Source organism: Pseudophryne corroboree, chromosome 1, assembly GCF_028390025.1.
Source record: "Pseudophryne corroboree isolate aPseCor3 chromosome 1, aPseCor3.hap2, whole genome shotgun sequence".
Lineage (NCBI taxonomy): Eukaryota > Metazoa > Chordata > Amphibia > Anura > Myobatrachidae > Pseudophryne > Pseudophryne corroboree.
This window is the reverse complement of record NC_086444.1, coordinates 222,673,989-222,700,971: the sequence shown is the minus strand read 5'-3', so window position 1 is coordinate 222,700,971 and position 26,983 is coordinate 222,673,989. Positions and strand designations below refer to the sequence as shown.

General features: G+C 42.2%; 1 long non-coding RNA gene across 1 annotated transcript in view; it reads right to left on the bottom strand.

Annotated features, from left to right (window-relative positions):
- The window catches only part of LOC135061919 (uncharacterized), a 90,578-nt gene extending 65,954 nt beyond the window's left edge, over window positions 1-24,624 (bottom strand). Inside the window, exons 1-2 of the long non-coding RNA XR_010248290.1 lie at window positions 24,132-24,624; window positions 16,221-16,287 (exon numbers count right to left, since the gene is read on the bottom strand). This is a non-coding gene — a long non-coding RNA (uncharacterized LOC135061919). The remainder of the gene's footprint in view (window positions 1-16,220; window positions 16,288-24,131) is intronic.
- Between the last annotated feature and the right edge of the window lie 2,359 nt (window positions 24,625-26,983).

The window sequence follows — 26,983 nt, the reverse complement described above, 5'->3', positions numbered from 1 at the left end:
TATATATATATATCCACATAAAAAATATATATAGAACCACATAAAATACATTGAGAGAGCCAGATTCACATTAAAAGTTTTTTTTTTTTTTAAAGGCCACATCTTAGTGGCGATAGGAAACGCAGCAGAATACAAACACATGTTATGCATTAAGATGTTTTGTGTCAGTCTTTGCACTGAATAAAACACTGACAAATTTAAGTGTAACATTTGCAGCATTATCACTAAGCATCTTTACAGTAAAATAATTTATCATTACTAAATGAGTGACGCCACACCATTATCTCCCACTTGCATCTCTCAGCCACACCATCATCTCCCACTTGCGTCTCTCAGCCACACCATCATCTCCCACTTGCGTCTCTCAGCCACAAGGTAATAAGAGAGATAAGTATTAATGAGGATGAATTTGGTTTTATGTTTATTGCACATCCCAGGGTTCCATTTTTTTTTACAGTCTGCCAAAAATTCACAAAAGGCTCGTTAATCCCCCCGGTCACCCGATAGTGTCGGGTATTGTATCCGTATCTTCTAACATCTCTGAATTTGTAGATGCTCACATTAAGAAATATGTTTTGAATCCTAATTCATATATTAAGGATTCAACACAAATATTGAATGAGCTAAGAAGCTTGGAGTGGAAGAATGACTATAGTTGGGCAAGTATAGATGTGGAGGCGCTATATACTAGCATCCCACATGAGGAGGGCCTCCTAGCTACTAAACTGTTCCTTGACAAAGATACTAGTTTAAGCGAGAATAAGAAAGCTTTTCTGTTGGACTGTATATAATATATACTAAAAAATAATTATTTTTATTTCCAAGAGACTTTTTATAACCAAGAGTGTGGTGTTGCTATGGGAACGCCTTACACACCAAGCTCTGCTAATTTATATTTGGTGAAGTGGGAAACATGAAAATGTGGACAGGAATAACCCTTTTAGGGATAGAATTCACCTTTATAAAATATTTATAGATGACATCCTGGTGGTGTGGTCTGGTGGTAAGGAAGTATTCAATGAGTTTATAATGTATTTAAATATTAATAATTATAATTTACAGTTTACTTCTAATTTTCAAGAAAACTCAATCGAATTTTTAGATCTTATACTTGACAGCACTACGTGTAAAAAAGGTGAAAGTGTGAATACCTGTACTTACATTAAAAAAAATTGATCGAAACAGCTATTTGCATTATAACAGCTGCCACTATAGAAAATGGGTGGAAAATAAACCATATTCCCGGTTCGTTAGATTAAGAAGGAATTGTTCTGAAATAGACATGTTTGAACAACAGGCAAGAGTGTACAGCTCGAGGTTTAAAGAGATGAAGTATCCAGAGGCACTTATTGGACAATGTGTAGACAAAGCACGGAGTAGAGACAGAAGTGAGTTTATGGTGTATAGACTGAAAGAAGATACATCTGGTATAGGTTGTGGGGTTCCCTTTATAACAAGGTATAGTAGTAAAGGTAATGAGATTAAGGATATACTCTATAAACATTGGTATATCCTCCGACTTGATCCTCTCCTGAAAGAAGTGATTACTCCACAGACCAAAATTATTTATAGAAAGTCATGTTCCCTGAAAAATAGTTTAGCACCCAGCAAGTTGAGTAAAATACAAGAAGAATCAACACCTAATGTGTTAAATGGTCTCTTTGCTTGTCAGAAGTGCAAAGTATGTAACTTTGCCCATAAAGATAATAAACAGTTTTATAACTCTGAAAATAAAAAATGTTGGAAAATCAAAGGAAAAATTAGTTGTTTGAGCACACACGTTGTATATCTAATAGAATGTGTGTGTGGCAAGCGTTATGTGGGAAAAACTAAGTAACCCTTGAAGCTCCGCATTCTTGAGCATATTCGTACTATTTTAAATAAAGTTAAGAATCATAGTGTCCCTCGACACTTTGCTGAATGCGGAGGTTAAAGTTTACAGGGTTTCTCCTTTAAGGCAATAGAGAAAATATATATGGATGAAAGAAAATGTGACATTCTGAAGAAGTTGTCACAGAGGGAAACCTACTGGATTTATACCCTGAATAGGTTTGCTCCCTTGGGTTTAAATGAAGGCTGTGATATAGTTCCCTTTCTTCATAGTTAAAATAACACTTGGACTATATCCATGGTGTGTCAGTGGCAGTGGCTCAGACCCGGCTGGCATCCCTTAGTGGATTAGTCTCAGGCGTAATGAAATCATTTACAATATGAATGATGTAGTAGATGTTCAACTTTCCGCTCTGTTGGTCTAATAGTGACTGTAATAGTACTTTGTGAATTCTGATGATATTGTTTACCTGTTATATCTGATGTATATTGTGTTTTGAACTTTCTCTTTGCTTTTATTTTTTGTTGGTGTATGAAATTCTGTACAGCGAAGGGTTAACTCTCCAAGCAGAAATGAGAACTAAGTAGTGGTAGATAGGACTATTTGAATCTAAAAGATTACAAAAATGATATATAAAAATAAGTAATAAAATTAAGTGGTTGTAGTAATGGTACATATTGCAGTGTTGTATTGGTATAAATGAAACATATGGGATTTGGAGAGTAAACGCTTCGATTTGTATAAATATTATGTAAATATAACCAGTTTTTGCTTCTAGTTAATGGCATCCTGTCATTACACGTGCTCTGTGAGGACCTAATTAATTACCAAGTGTGAACGTTTGACGCTAATTAAAGTTGGTATATAATGGTATTAATGGTGACTTGCCACATCCCCTGACGAAGTCCCTGATTGGACGAAATGCATAGGGCGTGGCTTAAACTACGTGGGCGTTCGTGATGTCACCCGCTGGGTCCGGAGTCGGTGTGAGAGACCAGCCGAGCTGAGAAGCTGTCAGACGGCTACGAGTGCGGAACTGTCCTGTTATACAAGTGATTTTTAACCTTTATGTATGTTAATATTTTACCTTTTTATAAAATGTTACTTATTACCTTGACGAGTGCGCTCTCCATTCTCTTTGCACAGTACCTAAACCTTATACTCCGGTGGCTCGGAGTGGGATTGAGCTGCACTGGGAGGTATCTTCGAAAAAACTCTGGATGAATGATTGTGCAGAGACTGATTATTATTCGTTTACACACACACACACACACACACACACACACACACACACACACACACACACACACACACACATATATATCCACATAAAATATATATAGAGATCCACATAAAATATATATAGAGATCCACATAAAATATATATAGAGCTCCACATAAAATACATTGAAAAAGCCAGATTCACAAAAAAAAAAAAAAAAGCCACATCTTAGTGGCGATAACCACCGCAGAATACAAACACATCTTATGCATTAAGATGTTTTGTGTCAGTCTTTGCAGTGGATAAAATACTGACAAATTTAAGTGTAACATTTGCAGCATTATCACTAAGCATCTTTACAGTAAAATTATTTATCATTTCTAAATGAGTGACGCCACACCATCATCTCCCACTTGTGTCTCTCAGCCACACCATCACTTCCCACCTGCGTCTCTCTTCAATGCAATCATCTCCCATCTGCATCTCTCACCATCCCATTCACTGTGTCCCTCAGCCTCCCTCCTTTACTCTGTGTCTCTCAGCCTCCCACCATTCACTTTGTGTCTCTCAGCCTCCCACCTTTACTCTGTGTCTCTCAGCATCCCACCATTCACTTTGTGTCTCTCAGCCTCCCCCATCACTTTGTGCCTCTCAGCCTCCCACCATTTACTTTGAGTCTCTCAGCCTCCCCATCACTCTGTGCCTCTAAGCCTCCCACCATTCACTCTGTGCCTCTCAGCCTCCCACCATTCACTTTTTTGTCTCTCAGCCCCCCATCATTATGTTGCTCTCAGCCTGCTCCCCCTTCACTCTGTGTCTCTCAAACTGTACCCCCTCTTCACTCGCTCTCTCAGACTCCCCATTCACTGAGTCTTTCAGCCTGCATCTCCCTTCCTTCGTCCAGTCTCTCTCAGCATCTTCTCCTCTCCCCCCCTTCGTTCACTATCACCTGTATGTAAGCTGGTGGACAGTGAGGCCAGGCGCTGCTTCTTCGCAGCATTAGTCAGACAGGCAGGTATAGTGGCAGCACAGTAGTGAGAGTGATGGGCTTGCTTGGGGGCAATACGAATGCGCACCAGCTGGAAAGCCGCTGCTTCTGATTGGCTGCCAGTATGAGAGTTCCGATTGGCTGGCAACCAGTGCTGCATTTGAAATCCCGCCTGAGAGCCTGTCACTCTAATGCCCACCGATGAACACCACTGCCACATGGGCCCCCTGTCTGTCAGGGCCAGGGGCAAAAGTCCAGATGGTCCTCCTTTGATGGATGCCTTGCTAGTTGGCTTCATTTTGTAGGTGGTGATTATATTCTACAGTATAAAGTAGTGTTATAGGAATGAAACCTGATCTACTGTATGTTCAGTTAGTTCCATACATATTTGGACACTGACACAATTTTTATTATTTTTGCTGTTGATCAAAACATATTTAAGTTACAGTTATATAATAAATATGGTTTCAAAGTGCAGACTATCAGCGTTATTCACATCCAAATTGGAGGAAGAGATTAGGGATTACGACTGTTTAAAATGTAGCCCCCTCTTTTTCAAGGTTTACTAACAAAACTCAGAGAACAAACAAACTCTAACCATTAAAGCCATGGCAGAAGAGCTTTTAAGCAGAAGTGTTATACACTGTACCACAAAGCTGGCCAAACATACTGTATGAAGTAATTGGGGGCCAATTTATCTGTGAATGAGTTATAAAAGAGACTGTAAAGCTATATGGTCCCAGGCGCTTCCAAAATAATAGGGATAATTAAATTGGCAGTTTTATCTTAAGCAGGCAGCTTCCTCATTGGTCCACTTTTTTGACTGCTCTATACTGTATATCAACCCCTGAGTGTCAAAATGTCGATTATCCTGCGTTTTTAATGCTAAAACAAAGAGCAAATGAAGCCAGAGTGTTATTCAGCCATGTCCAAGAGAAGTAGAAAGCAATGGCTGTAGGGGTACAACATGAGGGGAAATAGCCAGCGCAAGCAATGGGCCTGGAAGCTCTTTTAAGGATGTACAGACTACAGTATAAGGGATTTATATATTGCACATAACTCTGGTAGATTGTACCAGCAAGCCTTATGTTCACATTCCAAATTCTGAATCTAATTTTATGTATTTTGGTTTCTTTTTTCTCATTATAATCAGGGCTCCACAGTTAAACTTACAGTTTGTGCTTTCTAGATTATAAGTAAAGGAATTCCTTCCAAATTATGGAAACACTTAATGATGAAGAAATTATACTTTTACGTGAGACATACTTAAGTAATCGTTTATTTAGATGCCAACTGCAAGTTTTTGGCACAGTAGCAGATTTTTTTTTTTTTTTTATAATCTGATTTTTATTGAAAGAAAACAAAGTACATTGAAAACATTGTGTTCAAATACAATAGTCTCAGAAAGCTAAACCGGAACTACGCTGTACTGAATGTATAGAAGATGAGTTGAGCTCAGCCAGTTGAGTATCCAGAAAATTCTAAACACTTGTCATTCAATATCTCAGTACATCCCAAATTACACAATAAACATTAAACTTTCAACTTTATAAAGCAAATAAAAAGGAGAAAGGAAGAAGGAAAGAAGAGGCAGGAAAGGAGCGAAGGGGAAAGAGAAAAAGAGAAAAAGGAAGAGTAGGGGAAGCACCCTGGGGAGGGTACCGATAGGAAGGTGTAAACAATGTCAGGAAACCACCTTAGCCACAGTATTACGAGATGTAAAGTTTGTAAGCATCTGTCGTTTTAAAATCAAGCCAGGAAGCCCAGGTAGTCCTAAAAACTGATAATCGGAAAGTGGAGGTAAGGAGTAAGTCTTCCATGACCATATAGATATCTATTCTGCGGAACCAATCCCTCCTAGTAGGTGGGGATGAGGACTTCCACCGTACAGGTATAACTGCACGAGCTGCGTTACAAAGATGTTTCAGCAGAGATTTCTTATAACTGGAGACAGGAATCGAAGAATGACCCAAGAGCCAGAACGCAGAATCTTCTGGAAGCTGAACACCTAAGATCTCGGTTGAGATCTTTATTACCTCGTTCCAAAAGGGTCTCAGGCGTGGGCAATTCCACCATATGTGAATCATCGTACCTATTGATGAGGAGCAGCGCCAACATTTATTTGAGGCAGCAGGGAACATTGTGTGCAGAATAGAGGGGTATCTATACCATCGGGTGAGAATTTTGTACTGGGTTTCTCTAATCTGAATACATATGGAGCTAGCGTGCGCTTTGAGGAAGATAGATTCCCATTCCTCCTGTGAGAATGTTAAACCAAGATCTTTTTCCCACGCGCGGGCGAAAGACGGTTTGGTGTCAGTTTGTGCGTTTTGTAGTATTTTATAAAGAGTAGAAACGGAGTGGGCTAGGGGTTGGGGGGATACACAAAGCTTTTCAAATAGAGTTAGTTCACGGGAAAATGCCAATCGCGCAGGGTTAGTTAATATAAAATGTCTGACTTGCAGAAACTTCCAAAAGTCCGTCTGAGGTATGTCCCAATTTTGCCTGATCTCGGAGAACTGTTTCACCTGAGACGCTGCGATCAGCTGGCCAACCCTGAAGAGCCCCGCCTCAGTCCAATGAAGAAAATGCTTGGGGTTAAGGCCGGAAGGGAACTCATTATTAGCTAAAAAAGAGGTCAGTGGGCAAGAAGGGGAAGAAATGGAGGGCAGACGTCGTAAATTTTTCCAAACGGCTATTGTAGGAGAGATCGTTGGGTGGGGGGGAGAAAGCTTCGCAATATGGGGTAACCATGGGAAAATCTCAGGATGTCGTAGCATGCAAGACCCTTCAAGTTTCACCCACTGTTTGATATCCCCACTCTTGGTCCAGTCGAGCACTCTATTCAGTAACACCGCATGATAATAAGTTTTGATGTTAGGTAGTTGAACACCACCGGAACCAGTAAATCTAGAAAGAGTGGCATATCCAATTCTGGGTCTTTTACGGAACCAGATAAACTGTTGAATCAGGTGTTGGATAGACTGGAACCAAGAATTCGGGATAGAAATCGGTAGGGTTTGGAAGAGGTACAGCAGCTTTGGGAGAGTATTCATTTTAATGACATTAATTCTCCCTAGCCAGGACAGGCGTTTGGAATGCAATCTACTAAAATCATTACGAATTAGGGATAATATTGGCGCGAAGTTTAGGGTGAACAGTTCTGAAAGATTATTTGTTAATCTAACTCCCAGGTAGGTGATGCAGTGAGAGTTCCAAGAGAAGGGGAATGCGTGTTGAAGGCCCCTAACCGCAGCGGGGGATGCAGAGACATTCAGGGCGGAGGATTTAGAGTAATTAATTTTAAAATTAGAAAGTTTGCTAAAGGTGTCAAATTCTCGCATAAGATGAGGGAGCGAAACAGCGGGGTTGGATATGACCGCTAGGAGGTCGTCAGCGAAAAGTGCCAGTTTAAATTCCTCACCATCTACCCGAGGGCCAGAGATATTAATATTTTTCCTAATAGCTCTTGCTAACGCCTCAATACACAGTACAAAAATCAAAGGGGAAAGGGGGCAACCCTGTCTCGTGCCGTTGGTGACACTAAAGGAGTCTGAGAGAGTACCATTAATCCTGACCCTGGCGGTAGGAGTGGTGTATAAAGCCATGATTCTATGGAGCGCGATAGGTCCCAGGCCAATATGCTCCAGCACAGACCTCATAAAGTCCCAGCCGATCCGATCAAATGCTTTTTCAGCATCCGTCGAGAGCAATACTGTGGGTAGTTTTCTCAAGCAAGCCAAATGTATCAAATTCAAAATCTTTGTGGTGTTATCCTTAGCTTCCCTACCGGGGATGAATCCCACTTGATCTCTATGTATTAGGGAGGGGAGAAGGTTATTCAGTCTGACAGCCATGAGTTTAGCGTAGAGTTTTAAATCAACATTCAACAGGGAGATGGGTCTGTAGCTGGAGCACAACGCGGGATCCTTACCTTGTTTAGGAATCACTGCAATATGTGCCTCTAGGGATTGAGGGGAAAAATGTGAGGTAGCAGAAATAGCATTGTAGGCACGAAGCAGTAAGGGAGCCAAACTATCCTTAAATGTCTTGTAATATGCTATAGTAAAACCATCCGGCCCAGGACTTTTACCGGACGGAGTTAACGAGATAACATGGTCTAATTCTTGTAGGGTGAATGGACGCTCCAGCAGCTCTATATCTGTCGTTGAAATAGTGGGGAAATCCGTGGCCAACAAATAATTCCGAATTTGAGGTAACATTGACAAAGGGTTAGGGTAATTTGAGGATGTAGCTAAATTATAAAGGGTGGAGTAATACTGCTTAAAACAAGAGGCAATTTCTGGGGTCTTGGAGTGTAGAAGGTCATTAGCATCTTTCATTGCACTGATAAATGAGGCAGAATGCTGTGCACGTAAAGCACGTGCCAACAGTCTGCCAGGCTTATTACCCCATTGGTAAAATCGGTTTCGACATTTACGCATGGAGTGTAGCGCGGTGTCAGATAGCACTTTATTCAGTCGGGCTCTAACATCAGTTAATTTTGCATAAGTTTCTCCAGACATAGAAGTTTTATGATCAGCTTCTAGGGTATGTATCTGTTGTAAGAGGGCATCGATGAGGGCCTTTTTCTGTTTTTTCACATGCGTACCCAGTTGAATCAGTTTACCCCGGATAACACATTTATGTGCCTCCCACACTACAATTTTGGACACGTCAGGCGTATCGTTCAGGTCAATGTAATCAGACAAGGCCTTTTCGAGTTCCCCCTTACAATAAACATCTTGCAAAAGAGATTCATTCAAACGCCAAGACCATTGACCTAAAGTGGGAGTTTGGAACGAAAGAGACATAGAAATAGGAGCGTGGTCTGACCATGTGATGGGACCTATATCAGCATCTAAGAGAAGGGGAAGATGTCTATGGCTTAAAAATAGGTAGTCTAAACGTGAGTAGACCTGGTGGGGGTGAGAGAAAAAGGAGTAGTCTCGGGCAGTAGGGTGCAGGACTCTCCAGGAGTCGGCCAGCTGAAGCTCGTGGAAGACTTTCCGAACTTGGCAATGCTTGCGCTTCGAAAATCTAGGGGCTGCGTTAGAAGTATCTACTGTGGGATTTAGAGACCAATTACAATCACCTCCCAATACCACTATGCCCTGCAAGAGAGAGTCAAACTGAGAGAGGAGTGATGCAAAGAACTGGGGTTGGGCTTGATTGGGAGCATACAACACAATAAACGTGAAAGTTTGTTGAAAAATCAGACAGTTTAGCAATAGTAGTCTACCTGGTACCAGTCTGTGGGCCACCACGTCCGTCACACTGAGTTTTTTGGAAAATAAGATTGCTACCCCTTTTGTTTTACCTTCCGGGTTGTTGCTAAAGAATGAGAGAGGGAAGTGGCGGTCTGACAAGGAAGTGGGCCTCAGGCCTGTCTTAAAGTGTGTTTCCTGAATTAGGGCTACATCTACCTTGTCCAACCATAATGATCTAAGTAGTTTGGATCTTTTTTCAGGTACATTAAGTCCTTTAACATTAAACGAGGAGATTTTAATTCGGTTAGGAGCACTCATAGTGTCCAAATAAGGGGGTCAGCAGCATGGTTCCCAGGGAAACTACCATAGAAGGGAGACAGAGATATAGAGAGAGGAAAGAGGAGTTGGAACAAAAGAAAGGAAGAGTAGAGAAATAAACCATTATGAAGCACCCGCCGTGGAGACCGCGTCCCAACTATAGGATCACAGCTCCAAGGAATAGTGTTATACTAAGCGGGTAGGGGGACAAGGGAGTCGTCGTCAGAAGACGCAAACATCGAAATGCAAGTACGAACATCTTAGAAGCATTCACAAAAAAAAGGAACATATAGCTATCTAGCACCAGAATACTAGGCGTAACATTTAAAGACCATAACCACCACACATGTAAAAGATAACGTTGCAAGCTCAACTAAAGAACCAGGAGGGCCACTTAGAAGGATCTCAGCCCCATTGAGAGGCGGAGTAATACACCAACTGAAAAATCCAGGCGGTAGAGAACGCCCAGTCAGGTATCAACCGCAGTGGAGGACAATGCGACAGCGGTCGGAGCCTTTTTGGCATAGCGGACTGTCTGCCAGGGGGGGCCTCTTTGTTTATGTTGCGGCAGTTGTAGTTGCGGGACTTCCGCCTCCCAGGCTGGGATGGCCAATTCCGGCAGTCCCAATGCAGCACAGAAGGACGGTAAATCGGAAGAATTTTGCAGGAAGAATACTTTCCCAGAATAAGAAACTTGTAGGTTGAAGGGGAATCCCCAGCAATATTTTAATTGTCGCTTGCGTAATTCGTCTGTCAAAGGTTTCAATGTCTTGCGTAATTGAAGTGTGTGCCAGGACAAGTCCTGATAAAGGAAGATCGGCGTTCCATTAAATGCCACTTCATCTAGTTGGCGCACTTTGCGCATAATGTCTTCCTTTTGCGTGAAATAATGTAGGCGGCAAATTACGTCGCGGGGTTTGTCTGAAGGAAGTCCACGAGGCTTAAGAGCACGGTGAGCCCTATCAAAGACAATCTCAGTGTCAGGTTCATTTCCCAGCAGTTCATTGAAGATCTTCGTGAGAGCGTCAATGAGACCTGATTGCGGGACATCTTCCGGGAGGCCCCTTATACGGATATTGTTCCGACGTCCCCTGTTATCCATATCCGTCACCCTATTTTGTAGGGAGCGTATTTCCATGGTTTGGGCTGTGAGGATATCCTGCAGGGATCGAAAAAGTGTATCGGAGGTATCTTGGGTCTCCTCAACAGCTGTCAGCCTGTCCGATAATTGTGATATATCCTTCTTGACAGTCGCCATTTCCTGTCTAATCGTATCCTGAAGATCTTGTTTAGTGGGGAGTGTTTTAAGAAACGAAAATATTTCCTTTAGTTCGTTTCTCTCCCATGATGGAGGAGGAGCAGGGCCGCCTTTGGACAACGATACAGGCGAGGAAGAGGGCGAAGAAGTAGGACTGGCCGCCATTGATTCTTGATCCGTCTCGGTCGTTGCCGGCTGGAGATAAGGTCTAATGGTCGATTGTGATGAAGGGTTTTTTAGTCGAGGTGTGGAATTGGTCTGGGATGATTTCCTGGCTTTGGTTCTGACCATAATGTAGGTATATAGCAATAGAAGCGTAGTTTGGTCTGAACTGTGGAGTGGTAGTGGTGCAGAGCTACATTAAAATGCGTCTATCGAGCAACGACTCCCATCAGCCTGGCATTACTATATCATTGGGGAGCCAGGATCACAGCAATGCGTAGGAATGTAGAGATCACATCTCCAAACAGGACCTGCCTATTTTGCCCATACAGGGAGGCAGGAAAGCTATGTATGGAAGTGGTACTATAAATCCCCTGCAGCTCGAGGACTAGGCACTTTAAGGCACCAAGGCCAGCAGAAACAGAATACAGGGTGAGGAAGTCTCTAAGAGGGGGCTCTGTGTGGACCCCTGCCCTGCAAGCCAGTCTCAATGCTATAATAGAACACAGGGGATGTCAGCCCCATATATTGAAGTCCGGACTCACCACATCCAGCAGTGCCCGGGAGGATCTCTCTGCAGACGGGCTGCAGACTTCAGCAGGGTGTGCGGGCAGCCAGGGGAATCTGTGTCTGCAATTCGCGGGAGGAAGATGATCACTCCCGTGGAGCTCCGCGCCGGCCGCGGCCCGCCGTCGGGAGCGGCCCGGAACTCGAGGCCGCGGCTTCGGCGGGCGGGTAAGGCCTCAACTGGCGGTTTGTATTGAGGGGGGTTCTGGGCTCCGTGGAGGCCTCGGGCAGCGGTGTGAGAGGACTCAGGGGGGTGCGGAGGGTAGTCGCCGGGGGAGGCCGCTGCCTGTGTAGAATTCCGCTCCGGCCGCGGACAGCCTCTGGGGGAAGTCCGGAACTCGAGGGCCCGGCTTCCAGGAGTGGTGAAGGCCTCAATCGGCGGCTCGCAGAGTAATGGTCCCCGGGCTCCGTGAGTGCTGCAGGGAGCGGCAGGGGGGGTCCCAGTGTCTGGGGACGGATGCAGGGTCCCCACAGAGGGGGTAAAGTGTGTGGAAGTGGGGTTATATCGGGAGCTGGGGAAAAGCTGAACTCCACTGTTCCTCAGCCAGGCCACGCCCCCACAGTAGCAGATTTTAAAACACCATCAAAAGGGTGGCATAGTTTCTGCTTGAAATGGTTCTTCAATAGAAGTATTTTGTGGAAGGTGTTTATAACTGTGTTGGAGAAAGTCTGTGCAGGAATATGTTCTGTGTTGTGAATAATATTTAAAATTCCTTACCTTGGGATTAAACGCCTGCCAACTATATGCTATTGCAGGCCAGGTAAAATGGAATGCATTTTTTCACATTTACTTGGTGTATAACAGACAGAATCCAGTTGTGGATGCAGAGAGAGTTAAAAGTCCCCAACTAAAGGGCCAATCCAATTAATTGCAAGTTCATTGCCTTGCAAGTAAGCCGCACTAGCAGTACTGCTGAATTCACTGATTTTTGTTTGGAGTCCATAGGATGTTTATCAGCAACTGTATACTTTACTTAGAAAATTCTTCCTGTAGGAGGAGAAAGCGCCCATATGTGCTCTTATATCTGGTTAGGGTGGAATGGTATGGGTATGGTATAGAAGATCTAATGTACAGTAATTAGATAGTCATTAGGTCGACCCCATATGGTCAAAAGGTGACATGGAAATGATCAACGCAAAAAAAGGTTGACACAAGTTTTTTAAGGTTTTTGGATGTATTTTTATGTTTCATCTTGTTGGTTTAATTACTTTGTGTTCTGATGGGAGAAGGAATGTTAATAAAGTTGTCAATGTTTCAGGATGTACTACAATGGCCTGCATGGATGGTTTCATGAGGTATCATAATGGCATACAGGGATGGTTTTAGGATATCCCACAATGGCCTGCAGGGATAATTTTATGACATTCCACAATGGCCTGCGGGGATGGTTTCAGGAAGTCCCACAATGTCCTGCACAGATAGTTTCAGGAGGTCACACAATGACCTGCATGGATAGTTTCAGGACATCCTACAATGGCCTGCATGGATACTTTCAGGAGGTCCCACAATGGCTTGCATGGATGGTTTGAAACATCCGATACTGGAGTGCATGGATGGTTTCAGGACATCCAACAATAGACTGCATGGATGGTTTTAGGAGATCCCACAATGGCCTGCAGGGATAGTTTCAGGAGGTCCCACAATGACTTGCATGAATAGTTTCGGGAGGTCCCAAAATGGCCTGCATGGATAGTTTCAGGAGGTTCCAAAATGGCCTGCATGGATAGTTTTAGAAGGTCCCAAAATGCCCTGCGTTGATAGTTTTAGAAGGTCCCAGAATGGCTTCCCAAAATGACCCCCCTCACCAATATTACCACTGTCACCACCAAAAAAGAAGGCTTTACATGGTCTGTTGAAAAAAATTATTCCATTAACCAAACTAATTGGGTATATAAACAGTTTAGGTGTCAGCAATTAACATCATTTTTTTCCCAAGTATATGGGTTTCAATAGATTTCAAAGCCAAGTATTTTATGGGGACGTTAAATGGCAATAAAGGCTTCCCTGCCTTATAGAAAGTTATGGAGTTGGAGATATCTTGATGCTTTATAGAGACTTGTATATAATTCTGAGACTCCTCATAGGATGGGGCCAGAGGTCCAATGAAGATATCATAAGTAGCTGAGCAATACTGTCATACACGTTCTCTGCACCCAGAGAATGACAGAGGAACGGACATTATCAAGTTAACCTAGACATTGTTTGGAGTGATTTTGTTCAAGTGAGGATTTAAAGGAGTATTAAAGTTCCCCTGACTAAGGGGTAGATTTACTAAAGCTTCTAAAAGTGAAACATGGTGGTGGTGTTCCTAGCAACCAATCAGATTGAAGCTATAATTTATCTGTTGTGTTCTAACAAATTATAGAATCTGATTGGTAGCTATGGGCAATACCATCACTTGTCTGTTTTAGAAGCTTTAGTAAATCTACCCCTAAGAGGTTGTGATCTTTACTTGGAATAACAATTAAAAGACTACATAGAAGAAATTTATGTCGATGTGTTGGCTGAATACATTCAAGTTATTGTAAATTTTATGTCCTGCCCCCTTACTTGATTGCTGAGAGGGCCTTTCACATGGTGATGACACTTGGATGTCACCTGGTTCACCCATAAAAGGGCATGGCCAATTGGTGAGGTGGGAGGCTGCGCATGGGAACGACTACTGAAACATGAACAAGTAAAAGCTCAGTTTCCTTTGAAAGTAGCATGTACAAGTGACCGTGTGGCTGAACGAATGTGGTATCAATATCCCACAGGATCTCACTGTATTAAACAAGTCTCTGCTCCATTCAACTAATGAAATGCCAAAATTTAAATATTTGGGACAATTCCAGTTCCAATTGTAATCACCTTTGTACAATTAACAGTTTTTTTCAGCCTGCAGCCTGAAAAGGTGAAGCTGATTGGAAGAGAAACTTTACTTGTCCAATAAGCTTCTCTTATACTAATTGCAGATGTTTGGTTTTACATATTTAAGCATTGTAAACAGCAAGTCACAGCAATATTGCAATTTGTATTCATTAAATCTTTCAGGTTGGGTATACACATAGGTTCACTAGCCTGGGATTAAGCATTGCACCATCTTTAGCATGAAAGACAAGCAACTGTAATTTTCAAATTGTATTTTACAATAAGACATGTTAACAGAAACAGTGATTTAGAAAAGGCAGCAGTTCTCCGATATGAAAGTTCAAATAAATAAAAGTTAGTGGCGCCTTGTCGTCCATTCCAGTCACTGACCACAATAACAGATATTATTACTTAGAAGTAGCAGCAGTGCTTATTTTAGAAATAGTGTCTCTTTTTGTTCCTAATCATAAAATAAAATATTAATTTTTATTTTGTCTGTTCATTTTCTTTCCAATTGCTTTAATTGGCTTTGCTTTATATTATACTCATTATTAATTGATGCCATTATTTATTGTAGAATGATTGAATACTATCTACTTCAAAGTTTCTTTAACTATGTATATTATGCAGAATAATAAATCATAAAACATATGCAGAAATATATATTGTGATTAGAGATAAAAAGCTATATATTCTGCACACAGAGTATGTATGTATATAAACTCCAGAATATTGAGCTATGTTTATCTGCCAGCTCACACTGCGGAATATATTGTATAAAAGGAAAGGATTGGCAATGTTAATCTATCTTTAGGATTGTTCTTTGTGTTTTATAACGTTGTACAGACATTACTTCTTGTGTTCATGAGTAAAAAAGTGAGTGTGACTTAGTTTAAGTCACAATAAAACACCGCCATATAGCTCATTAGGGACTTGCAGAGAATTTGGGTCCCTTGACGATGGGCTGCAAGCTTGAATGTTTTGATCAAAAATTGGAATTTATTCCTGTCTTTTATTTGCTTGATACACAGATATTTGTAGTATATTATTGTTAGCACCCTTTGTCAAGGTGAATCTAGTACAGCAGACAACAAGAGGAAGGTGAAAATCTTACAGGAATAGATGCAGGCTGAGGCTGGGGTCATTGTCTTGCTGCAGAATAAATTTGGAGCGAATCAGATGCCACCATGATGGTATAGCATGATGGATAAGTACCTACCTGTATTTCACAGCATTGAAGCACAAAGAAACAGGCAACGTTAAGGACTGTAGTTGCAGCGGTCAGCCAAGGAAACAAGACAGAGACCTTGCGTAGATATAGCTATATAATAGGGAGACTGTTGTAAATAGGGTGGCCAATCCTGGGATCGGGACCGGTGGGATCCTGGGATTTTGGCCTAAATTTGGCCGGGATTGAATCCCAGAATTGGAGCTTTCAATTCCAGGATTTAAGATAATGCCTTTTTTTTTTAATGCCGGGCAGCGTCTGAGCACTGCGCAGCATGACGTGGTGTTAGAGGTCATGCTACACAGCACAGTGTAAACCGCGCCGCCTGTCCCCAGACTCACCGCCAGCTGGACCAGGCGCCTGCTGACAATACTGCTGCCTGCTGCCTGGACCTGCTAACATACGGACCTGAGAAGGCTGAGTACTTTTTTTTCTTTTCTAGCCAATTCTGGGTGTCCCAACAATCCCGGGATTGACCGTTTTTCAATCCTGAGTGCTTGAATTGAAAAAAATGGCCCGGGATTGGCCTCCCTAGTTGTAAGCATGGGACTAAAAGGAAATAGATCTAGAAAATAAAATGCTGACCTCCTCCCAGGAAAACCAGCACCATACTGGCAGTAGGATTCTTCTCGATGTCCCTCGTGGCCTTGTGCTAAAGAATTACATTAATTAAAAAAAAAAATAGTTTAATATGGAGCTACATTTATCAGACCAGTTAGGGAAGCTATTGTCCTACTTTCAAAACACTTTTATTGAGATAAAAACTCCCCTAAACTCAACAACTTTGCAAATTAAAGTGCAAATTCTTACTGTAGTAGTTTATAGTGAAAATTTGATCCATGAAGTTACCCAAAAGAAGAAAAAAAATAACCACAAGGAAAGTACGCTATAGGTCCTTGTGCATCACCAACCGTTACATATCTGGTAACTACAAAGGATGTACTTACAGTAACATTAGTGTTGTATGACATATTGTTGTTCCAGCAGCAACAATTAAGTATTACATTATGTCTCTTTATTTCAGCAGCCCACTTTTTTTAAATTGTGGAGATAAATTCTTATTATTATTTTAATACCACAATAAGCAATAATTCTTTAACTTTCAGTCCCATGCACCAGTGTCATCTTCCGACTAAAAACTATGGTGGTCATTCCGAGTTGATCGTAGCTGTGCTAAATTTAGCACAGCTACAATCGTTAACTCAGACATGCGGGGGGACGCCCAGCACAGGGCTAGTCCGCCCCGCATGTCAGTGCCGCCCCCCCCCCCCCCCCGCACAAATACAAAAGCATCGCACAGAGGCGATGCCTTTGTATTTGAGGAGTAACTTCCGGCCAGCGCAGCTCCTGCGGCTGGCCGGGAGTTGCTCGTCGCTCCCGCTGGCCGCAGCCCACCCCCCCAATGGTCTGGCCACGCCTGCATTGGCCGGGCCGCTCCCCCTAAACGGCGGATTAACGCCGCCGTTCAGCCCCTTCCCGTCTAGCGACCGCCTCTGTCTCAGAGGCGATCGCTAGGTAACGAAAGCTGCCATGCGTCCGCAGTTCTGACCCGATCGCTGCGCTGTGACAAACTGCAGCGAGAGATCAGGTCGGAATGACCCCCAATGGTTTGTGTGTTCTTGATAGATTTATTTTCTTAGTTTCTATATTATACTATTTTACAATTATTTACAATGGTATTACTATCCCAGACAGCCTTTTAGAGCAAAATATGTTTTAATATTATTATTAAATCAGCATATCAAACAAAGTGGACATATACAAAAATACAAAGAGTAATAATCACAATATCTAACCATCCATAATACAGAGACCAAAAAAGATTAATGGTGTCTCAGGTTAACATAAAACTTTGACAGCTATAAAAATGTGATCAAAATAGCTAATAAAACAATGTATGATCCTGAATACCTATTAAGTAAACCTGCTTAAAAGTTTATGATGAAAACAAGATAATCCGAAATCCAGAATGTCTAGTACTGTAGCTAAAAAGGGGAAGAGCAAAAGAAAAAGAAGAAAAAGAAAGAAAAAAGGAAAAGAGAAGAAGGAATGGAAAGGCAAAGACCGAAATAATTAGAAAGGAACCTGATCCGATATAGAAGACGAAGGGTAAAAATAGACCATTCAGAAATAGGTAGACCCAGGGATTCATGGGAGAACAAGAGGTGAGAATCCCCCTGAAGACGGAAGGGTCTTAAAAGTTCATCCATCTAAACCATGGGTCTTCAACCTGTGGCCCTCCAGCTGCTGTGGAACTACACATCCCAGCATGCCCTGCCTCCGTTTTAGCATACATTAATAGCAAAACTGTGGCAGGGCATGCTGGGATGTGTAGTTTCACAGCAGCTGGAGGGCCACAGGTTGAAGACCCATGATCTAAACCAAGTGTCTCTGAAGGAAGCATAGCCATCATCTACAGAAGTCATTATATCGTCCATGTCCATATAGAGGTCAATTCTATTGAACCAATTCCTAACCGTTGGAGGAGCGGAGGATCACCAACGCACAGGAATTACAGCTTTTGCAGCATTACTAAGATGAGTAAAGATTTCTCTAGACAAGGGTCTAGACGAGTAGTGAAACAGAAAAAATGTAGGATCTACAGGGACTTTCACTCCTAGGATTTTGGCGGAGAGGAAGAGAACCTCTTTCCAATAAGGTTGGAATATAGGGCAATCCCTCCAAATATGGAGCGGGTTCCCAGGTCCATTAGAGCAATACCAACAAATATCAGGGACACCAAGTCCCATCTTGGAAAGGGTGTCTGGGCATCTATACCACCATGAAAATCAATATATATTGGATCTCTACGATTAATGTACTAGAGGAACAAGCGTGGGCTAACTTAAATATTTTCTCACATACAGTATATCCATACCCAATTCTACACCAAGTTCTTTGTCCCACACTTTAGTGAAGGGAGGAGGGCTAGACTGGAGTCAGCTGACAAGAGATTATAAATCATAGAAATAGAGTGGGACGGAGAAACTGGATCAGCACACATATGTTGAAAGGGCGTGAGAGCTACAAACCAGGTTTTCGGAGGACCTCGGGATAATAAGAAATGACGTACTTGTAAGTAGTGCCAGAAGTCTCTTGGTGTCAAATTCCATTTATCTTGTAGGTCTGAAAAGGAGTCAATCTTGTCCCCACTCACCAGCTGTCCGACTCGTAAGAGACCTAACTCATACCAAGACTGAAACGCCTTAATATCAGTGCCGGGAGGAACGTGTTCATTACATAAAAAGGACATATAGGAGTGTCAGGAAAAATGCAGGCATTCAGGGGGGGGGGGGGGGGGTGGCATCAACTCCGACCCCAAAAAGCCTGTTGCTGTCACACTGTAGGAGTAGGTCTTGGGCTACACACAGACTAGAAAAAACATTCGATGATGAGTGAGTTGCAAATGGATTTGCAGCTGACCAGAGTATGCAGTGCTTTTTGCAAGGTGTACACAGACTTGCACGAGGCAGGAATTCACTCTGTTTGGGCAGCAACTATGTTATCGCAAACCTCTGCAAATTCGCAGAGGAATGATCAGGTCTGAATCGGGCCCATGGTCTATGATTAAGGAAAATTCTCTGCCCAGCAAATAGTATCGAAATGCTTCTATGGCCCACAATATGGCCAGGCACTCCTTTTCTACTGTAGCATATTTGTGTACCCTCAGCAACAACTTCCTGCTCAAGTACAATATGGGGTGTTCTACCCCCTTGCTTGGACTGGACTGCATCTAAGCCGACATCAGAGGCATCTATCTGGTGAAAGAATCTGCAGCCAAACTTGGGTGCCTGTAGTACCAGAGAGGTACAGTGGGCCAGACAAAGATGTGCCCATGCTTTTTCAACAAGAGTGGTCTGCTCCAGCCAATTGGTATAGTGTTTTTTTTTTTTTTTTTAGCAAGCCTGTTAATGGACAAACTCTAGTCACAGAGTGACTGATAAACTGCCTATAGTAACTTAGCATGCCCACGAAATTTATCAACTGCGAATTGGTCTTAGGCTTCGACCAATATTTGACTGCCTCAACCTTTTCTGAGGTTTCACCTAACCCTGTCCAACTACTTGACCCAAATTCTTAGCATCTCTTAGGGCAACAACACATTTCTCAGGGTTAGCCGTGAAGCCTGCAGATCTTAATGTGGCCAGTACTGCCTCAACTTTAGTAAGATTCACAGTCTTGGGAGTGTATAACTATATAATCTAGATAGGCAGTACGGGGTGTTAGTACCTTGTCCATCACGCTTTTGAAAGTGTCTGGGGCTCCATGCAAACCAAATAGTAGGACCTTGTACTGAAAAAAGCCTTCAGGGGTAGAAAAAGCTGTCTTTTCTTTGGCTGTGGGCGTAAGAGATTTGTGAGATCATGGGTTGTTAAGTATTTGCTGTAGGCCAAACTTTCCACCAGTTATTCTATCTGTGGCATTGGATAGGCATCGAACTGGAACACAATGTTTAACTTTTTAAAGTCATTGCAGAACTGTAAGCTGCCGTTGGGTTTTGTAACCAGCACAGTCGTACTACACCATTCACTGGTAGACTCTCTGCCCTACCAGGATCCACGGCTTTGAAGGAACATGATATTGGCATGCTTCCTGGTATAGTAGTGAAACAAAAGCGCTACCAGATCCATGAAGCTAGGCTATGTGTCGTTAGAAGGGAGGTGGAGTGCATGGTCCAACTGAGGGACTGGTAGGGAAGAGAACACTTGTTCCATGTTGCCATCTCCTCCAGTTGGACCATGCTCTCCACCTCCCTACTACCTGCACTTCACCTAGCCTCATGGATCCAGTAGGGCTTTTATTTTATTTCACTACTACCCTCCGGGAAGCATGACACTATCATGTTCAATGAAAGCCATGCATCCTGGTAGGGAAGAGAACATTTGTTTCATTGTACCGTATCCTCTACTTGCCACTTTTGGTCTGTGGTCAAGGTAGGATCTATGGTAATCAAGGAATTTTCTACTACTGTACTCAACAGTCCTGGCACTGAAACCTCCTCATGTCATGAGTTCAATAAATTGACTTCTAACACCTCATAGGGCCCCTGCCAAAAAGGGGACAGGGGACTATTTTTGGTTGGCACTAGAACCAAGACCTTATTCTCAGGACATCAGGATGGGTTACTACAGTAGTATCATAATTTATGTTCTGTCGACTTTGCGCTTCTGAGTGTTGGTGCACCAAAGGGCTTATCTTCCCCAACTTGTAACACATTGTACTACATTTAGTTCTCTAGGCCACTGTTGTAGCCAACCCTCCTTTAGCATATCCAAAATGCCCCAGGGTTGTCTCCCATACAGTAGTTCAAAAGGGCTAAACCCAGTTGAGGCTTGGGGAATCTCTCAGACAATGAACAATGTCCCAATCCTTCCCTTACTGCAACATTGCCTTTATGATCGTATGGTTTAGGGTCCAATTAAACCTCGGGTATTGCTTCTGTATAAATTGTTGCATGATCTAGTACTACCAAAACATACTGGTGGCCTTGAAACAACTATTCTAGGGGCCCAACCAAATCCATGGAAATTCACTCTGAGTACAGTACCTGTATCAATGGCAGTGGACCAAGAGGGGGCCCAGTATGAGGGTTTAGGACAGGGGTAGTAAACCCTAGTTCTGGAGACCTATCAACAGTTAATGTTTTCCAGGTCGCCTCACAGAACCACAAGTTAAGTAATTAGCTCCATCTGTGGATATTTTTTAAATGTGTCAGTGAGTAATGACTGCACCTGTGCACCTGCTAGGGGAGCTGGAAATGTGAACTGCTGGTAGCTCTCGAGGACCAGGGTTGGCTACCACTGGTTTAGGGCAGGTTCTATGGTAGATGGGGCAAGCCTGGCAATACTTTTTCATGACCAAGTGCACCGCCAATAAAACCTAAAAACAGGACCCTCTCCCTGTTTTTCTCCTCTACCAGGTGCCCCTCCATACATAGGTATGTGTCTCTTTTAAAAACCAGTGGAACATGTAATTGTGGCACTACGAGCTGTTCCACAACTCTCCTGTACAATGGGTACTCTACACAGGCCATCATTCTTAATCACAGCTTATGTCCATCACCCTGATGGCGGGGTGACTTGGGGCAGCCTTTGGTCCTAGGCAAAGTTCTGCTGGGCAATCTACTAAAAATCTTTTTTTGGTCGATTTAACAAATTGCCCCTAATCGTCAGCACAAAAAAGCGCACATTTATTAACATGTGGACTTGTTTAACTTAGAGGTAAATCATCACATAATGGGAGTAACTCCAAGTTGATCGCAGCAGGACATTTTTTAGCAATTGGGCAAAACCATGTGCACTGCAGGGGGGGCAGATATAACATTTGCAGAGAGAGTTAGATTTGGGTGGGTTATTTTGTTTCTGTGCAGGGTAAATACTGGCTGCTTTATTTTTACACTGCAATTTAGATTGCAGATTGAACTCACCACACCCAAATCTAACTCTCTCTGCAAATGTTATATCTGCCTCCCCTGCAGTGCACATGGTTTTGCCCAATTGCTAACAAAGTTCCTGCTGCAATCAACTCAGAATTACCCCCAATGTTTTTCAAACAGTAATAAAAAAAAAAAAATGCCTGTGTTAAGCTACATGTTTGGTATGGTCAACTCCACAGTTGTCTGTCTTTTGGATGATGAATAAACCATCAAACTTCATCCTCTTTCCATTTGTGTCAAAAAACAAAACCACTACAGATTTAAAAAAATTTTTTGGGGGGAGTTGCCCTTCTTACTATTAATTTGTGTTTATTTTGAGACATACAGCACAATTTGTAAACCTGCTATATATCCCCTTGTATTTATAACATTCACTCATTCTAACCTCATACTCATACTGATTTTCTTTAGCCTCACACAGGTGTAACCCTACCCTCAATACCTTGAACGAGAGCTGTCTATGTATTCTATTAAGGGATGGTTACCTAATAGCTGTGCCTCCACTCAAACTATGTGTAGTATTTAACTACCGTTAAGGCTTGCTTGAGTAAGCCTGATCTCTATCCTTAGGGGATGATTCCCTTATATCATAGATATATTATCTAATATACCTGTCTCTTTCTTCCAGGATCTTCAGATCAACTTCCAGACGGACCAGACACACATGGAAAGTATAACACTTTAATGACCAGTACCAAATTAAGTAAGTATACATTAACATTTCATCAATTACACATTCCCCTTTAAATCATTAATCCATGCTAACCCCCTGTCAATTAGGCCTATACACAGTACCTGCATGCAATACAACAAATCCTTTTTCTTTTCAAGACACCCTTAGGTGTTAGAGTGACCCGGGTACTCTTAATATGATAGTGCACTATAAGGGCCCATAAACTTCCTAAAAATAACAGCAGTTAATACGGAATGTCTGACACTATGTTTTAGTATCAACTATCAGTTCTCCCTTCAGTTAAAGAGAAAGATGTTTGGCTCAGTCTACTTATGGTAGCGATTACTTTCTCCTATAAGGTTACTTATAGTTCCTCCTTGGCAGATAACAGAAAGTATCTATTTAGCTCATAGATAGTAACATCAACAGTTGATTACCAAGGAATCTGTATCCTTTCCTCAGTAAAAATGTTACTGTAGTTGTCCAGTATTAAACTAAACTCCTAAGAAGCTGGTATGATAAACCTTTGTTATGCTGCGTCCTTGTGTCCATTTGAAGTAGCTGATGCTTTCTATATTTCAGAGCATATATAGCTTTTCGATTCCTGTATGCCTCAAATTATTGTTGTCTCTTAGGATGAGTCTATATTAAATATATCTGCAAGAGATGGTTTCTCTTATCATAGTCACAGCGAGCTCAAATCCTTTAACTTTAAAACTAATAGTCTCTTACGTGTCAGTCCTTCTTACGGGTTCACGAATATACATATAACACAGTTGTATTAAAGTGCCACAAGCTAGTCCTTGAATCGGGATGATAGTCTAATCCTTTGTGGCTAAGAGGCTTTAACATCCATCCAATGTCACTGTAGTATGGCTACCTTTAATGTCCTTGACTCTAATTCTGCTATTTCAGGGGCATAAATACACACATTAGGTGGCAGCTTTTGGGTGTTACTTTCTATTTAGCGCTGCGGAACAATGTCTCTGGCTCTCCTTTGACTGATGTGATGCTGATATATGGGGGAGTTTTAAAACTATTTATGAAGCGTTAAACAGTTCAAGTTTCACTCCACTCCTCCTGTTACATAAATATACCCAGTGCTTTCTACCTTCTCCTTAGCACTATGATTAAGCCATACATGGAACTGTAATTATAGGTCACTCTGACTACTGTGACCCATTACTATCCTCCTGCTTAATAGCCCTTATTGTGGCCTAGCCCTGGAGTCCTTAGTCCCAATATGAAATTGACTATGTACCATAGTCACCTATGGCTTGCTGTGCTTAGTGTAGGGGTAATATAAATGGCTGGATTATACACTCACACTTCTACCATCTAGTGATGCTGCTGCAGGATGCTCCTCCGACTCCTCCCTTACACTTACATCCACACAGAATGGAGCCTCTGCTGCTGGTCCTGGCTTCTTTGTTGTGGCTGTCAGAGTCTGTGCCGGTAATAGGTAGGAAGGAACCCTCTCTGTCTCCCTGTCACAGATGTGCCCTTCCAATACTGCTGGGTGAGTTGACTAGCGCTGATGCCGGGTTCTATGAACAGTCTCAATGCTGCTGTCACCACCTTTACAGTAAGGAAGCCCTGTTCTGGCTACACACACTAAGCCCCCTCCGGCCGCCGAAATGTATACCGCTCAGCTCTAATGCGGGCAACGGCCGGAGCAGCAAAAAACTATGTCCTCTCACCAAGGGATATGCAGTCTCTCCCTCAGCTATACTCACAGCACCTCTCCACCCCTCTCTAGTAGTCACATGACCCACTCTGAGGTGATGCCCCGCCCACTGGCAATCACCCCACTAGGTGATTGACAGTTAGGAGCACAAGGACATTAACCCTTTAGATACACTGTGAAACCATAAAATAAGCCTTCATTGTATTCACCACTACATTTACATCAATGTACATACAATTACATATATGTGAACTGTATTATTTACCTCAAAACATGCATACAGTATTACAACATCCATTAACTTTTATATGAATAATATATATGCTTATACTCCATTTTAGTCACCATATTATAACTACCTCAGTATAAGTGTTGTTTAAACCCTAAATCAGGGTTACATTTCTCCCCCTGGTGCATTGTCACTGTTTAACATCTTTAGGTGCCAATGCACCATCTACCTTACTCACTATGCTAAAATAGTATATATTCATTCACATCCATTAGCAAGCCACCTCATCTCAACCATTTTAACTGTTGGCCAAATATGGAGGGATGGAACTACATAGCCTTCATGCCTCCCAGGGATAGTGTTCTCTGATCGTGCTGGTTTCCCTTGCTCTTCTACACCTGATTTATTGACTTCTTTTAGTACTGGACTTCGGATGGAAGATTTAAGAGATTGTGCTAGGGTAAAGTTATCATGTACCTCACTACGATTTTCACTGAGACTAGTTTCTTTCTCTGACGAAGCTTCTAAAGTTATCAAGTCTTTAGCATCTGAATTTTCCGTTTCTTGATCCTGGGACTGATTTACTCTACCATTGAATCTCGAGAGAGGTCGGTAATGTAAGGTTGTAGAAGGATGACATGGAGCTGGATCTCTCCCTTGCCTTTGTTCTGAATATGCACTTCCTTCATCAACCGCTTTTTCTCGTGGTTGATAACAATAACTGTATGATCCTCGTCGGTTTGGAGCAAATCGACTCCCTTTCACTGGTACTCCACCTATGCCAGTCACATTTGCTGCATGTACACCCTTTTCCCCTTCCAACACTTCAAATTCTACTTTCTCTCCATCTCCTACACTGTACAACAGTTTTAGGGGGTTATTCTTCGTTATGGATGTCCAATGTACAAATATGTCTTCTCCGGTGTCATGCCTTTTAATGAAGCCATAGCCTTTCTTCACATGGAACCATATTACTGTGCCAGTCATTTTAAGAGACATATACTGTGTCCCTTTACTATCAACTTTATTCATAGAAGATTGTCTCAGCAATATACCATCCACTACCTCAGTCTGTAATGCTATGTCCTTAGTATCCGGTCGCATAGAAAATTCATGGATACGGTCTTCAGGACAGTTGTTTAGGAAGTTGGCATCCTTGAGTATTTTATTCTCAGATTCTAGCTGAGACAGTCTTTCTTTCATTTCATTCAGACAAATATGATCCTCCTTTTCAGTTTCTTTACCCACTTCCAACAATTCAGACAACTCAGTTATTTTTGATTCCAGAGAATGAATATTGTCTTCCTGCTGCTGGTACATTATCAACTTTTGTTGCTCCTGATCCACTCTGGTTTGTCTTTCATCAGATGCCATGGTTTCCATCTCTCTCTGTATAAACCAAAGTTCTCTTTCAAGCTCTTTGTTCCTCTCATCAATTTTGGTGTTAAACATCTGTTCTTCTTTTAGCTTCCATCGGGTTTCATCTAGAACCTCCAACAACTGATAAATATGTTTAGACTTGTCCAGTGCTATATGTCTTATCACCTCTATCGGGGTCTGTAGATCCACTGGGCTATCTCTTCTTGTTGGTTCCTCAATGGAAGTTGGAAACAGGGAAAGCAGGTCCTTCTGTTGATCTTTTGGAAGAGCTAATACTAATTGTCCATGTTTCTTATAATCCTCAGCTATTTGCTTTAGCACAGTTTCTAATCTCTGTATACCTACATCTATCTTCACTTCCCCTGGAACTCTCTCTTTCAGTGGTAGAACATTCTTATCTCCTTTCATTCCATAATCCATGTTAGCGACCAAAGTATGAGCAAGGTTGTCACTAACACCTCCCTCACTATCCTTTAGGTGGGGATCAAGTCTGACTTTCTTGTCCTTTGATTTTTTCTTTCTCTTCTCCAACTCTACAGGGACATCTAATATTTTTTCATTTTTCACACCTAGGTTATTTACAAAAGTTCCCACAAACTTGCATGTCACCTCTTCCTTTAAGCCTGGTCCCTTATGGTACTCTTGTTTGTCCATACTTTTACATTCTCTATTGGCTTCAACTCTCCCAACTGATACAGCAATGGCTTTATGTCCAACCTTCTCCCTGTTCCTTTGCTTCTTTCCCATATTTGTATTTTATTTTTTAGGGATGTGAGGACTTTATCAATAATAATTAATGGCAGCTGACACCTGTGGTGTAACAGGGCCTGAGTGTAACTTCTATCTCACGCGGTGCCTCCAAATGTAACCCTACCCTCAATACCTTGAACGAGAGCTGTCTATGTATTCTATTAAGGGATGGTTACCTAATAGCTGTGCCTCC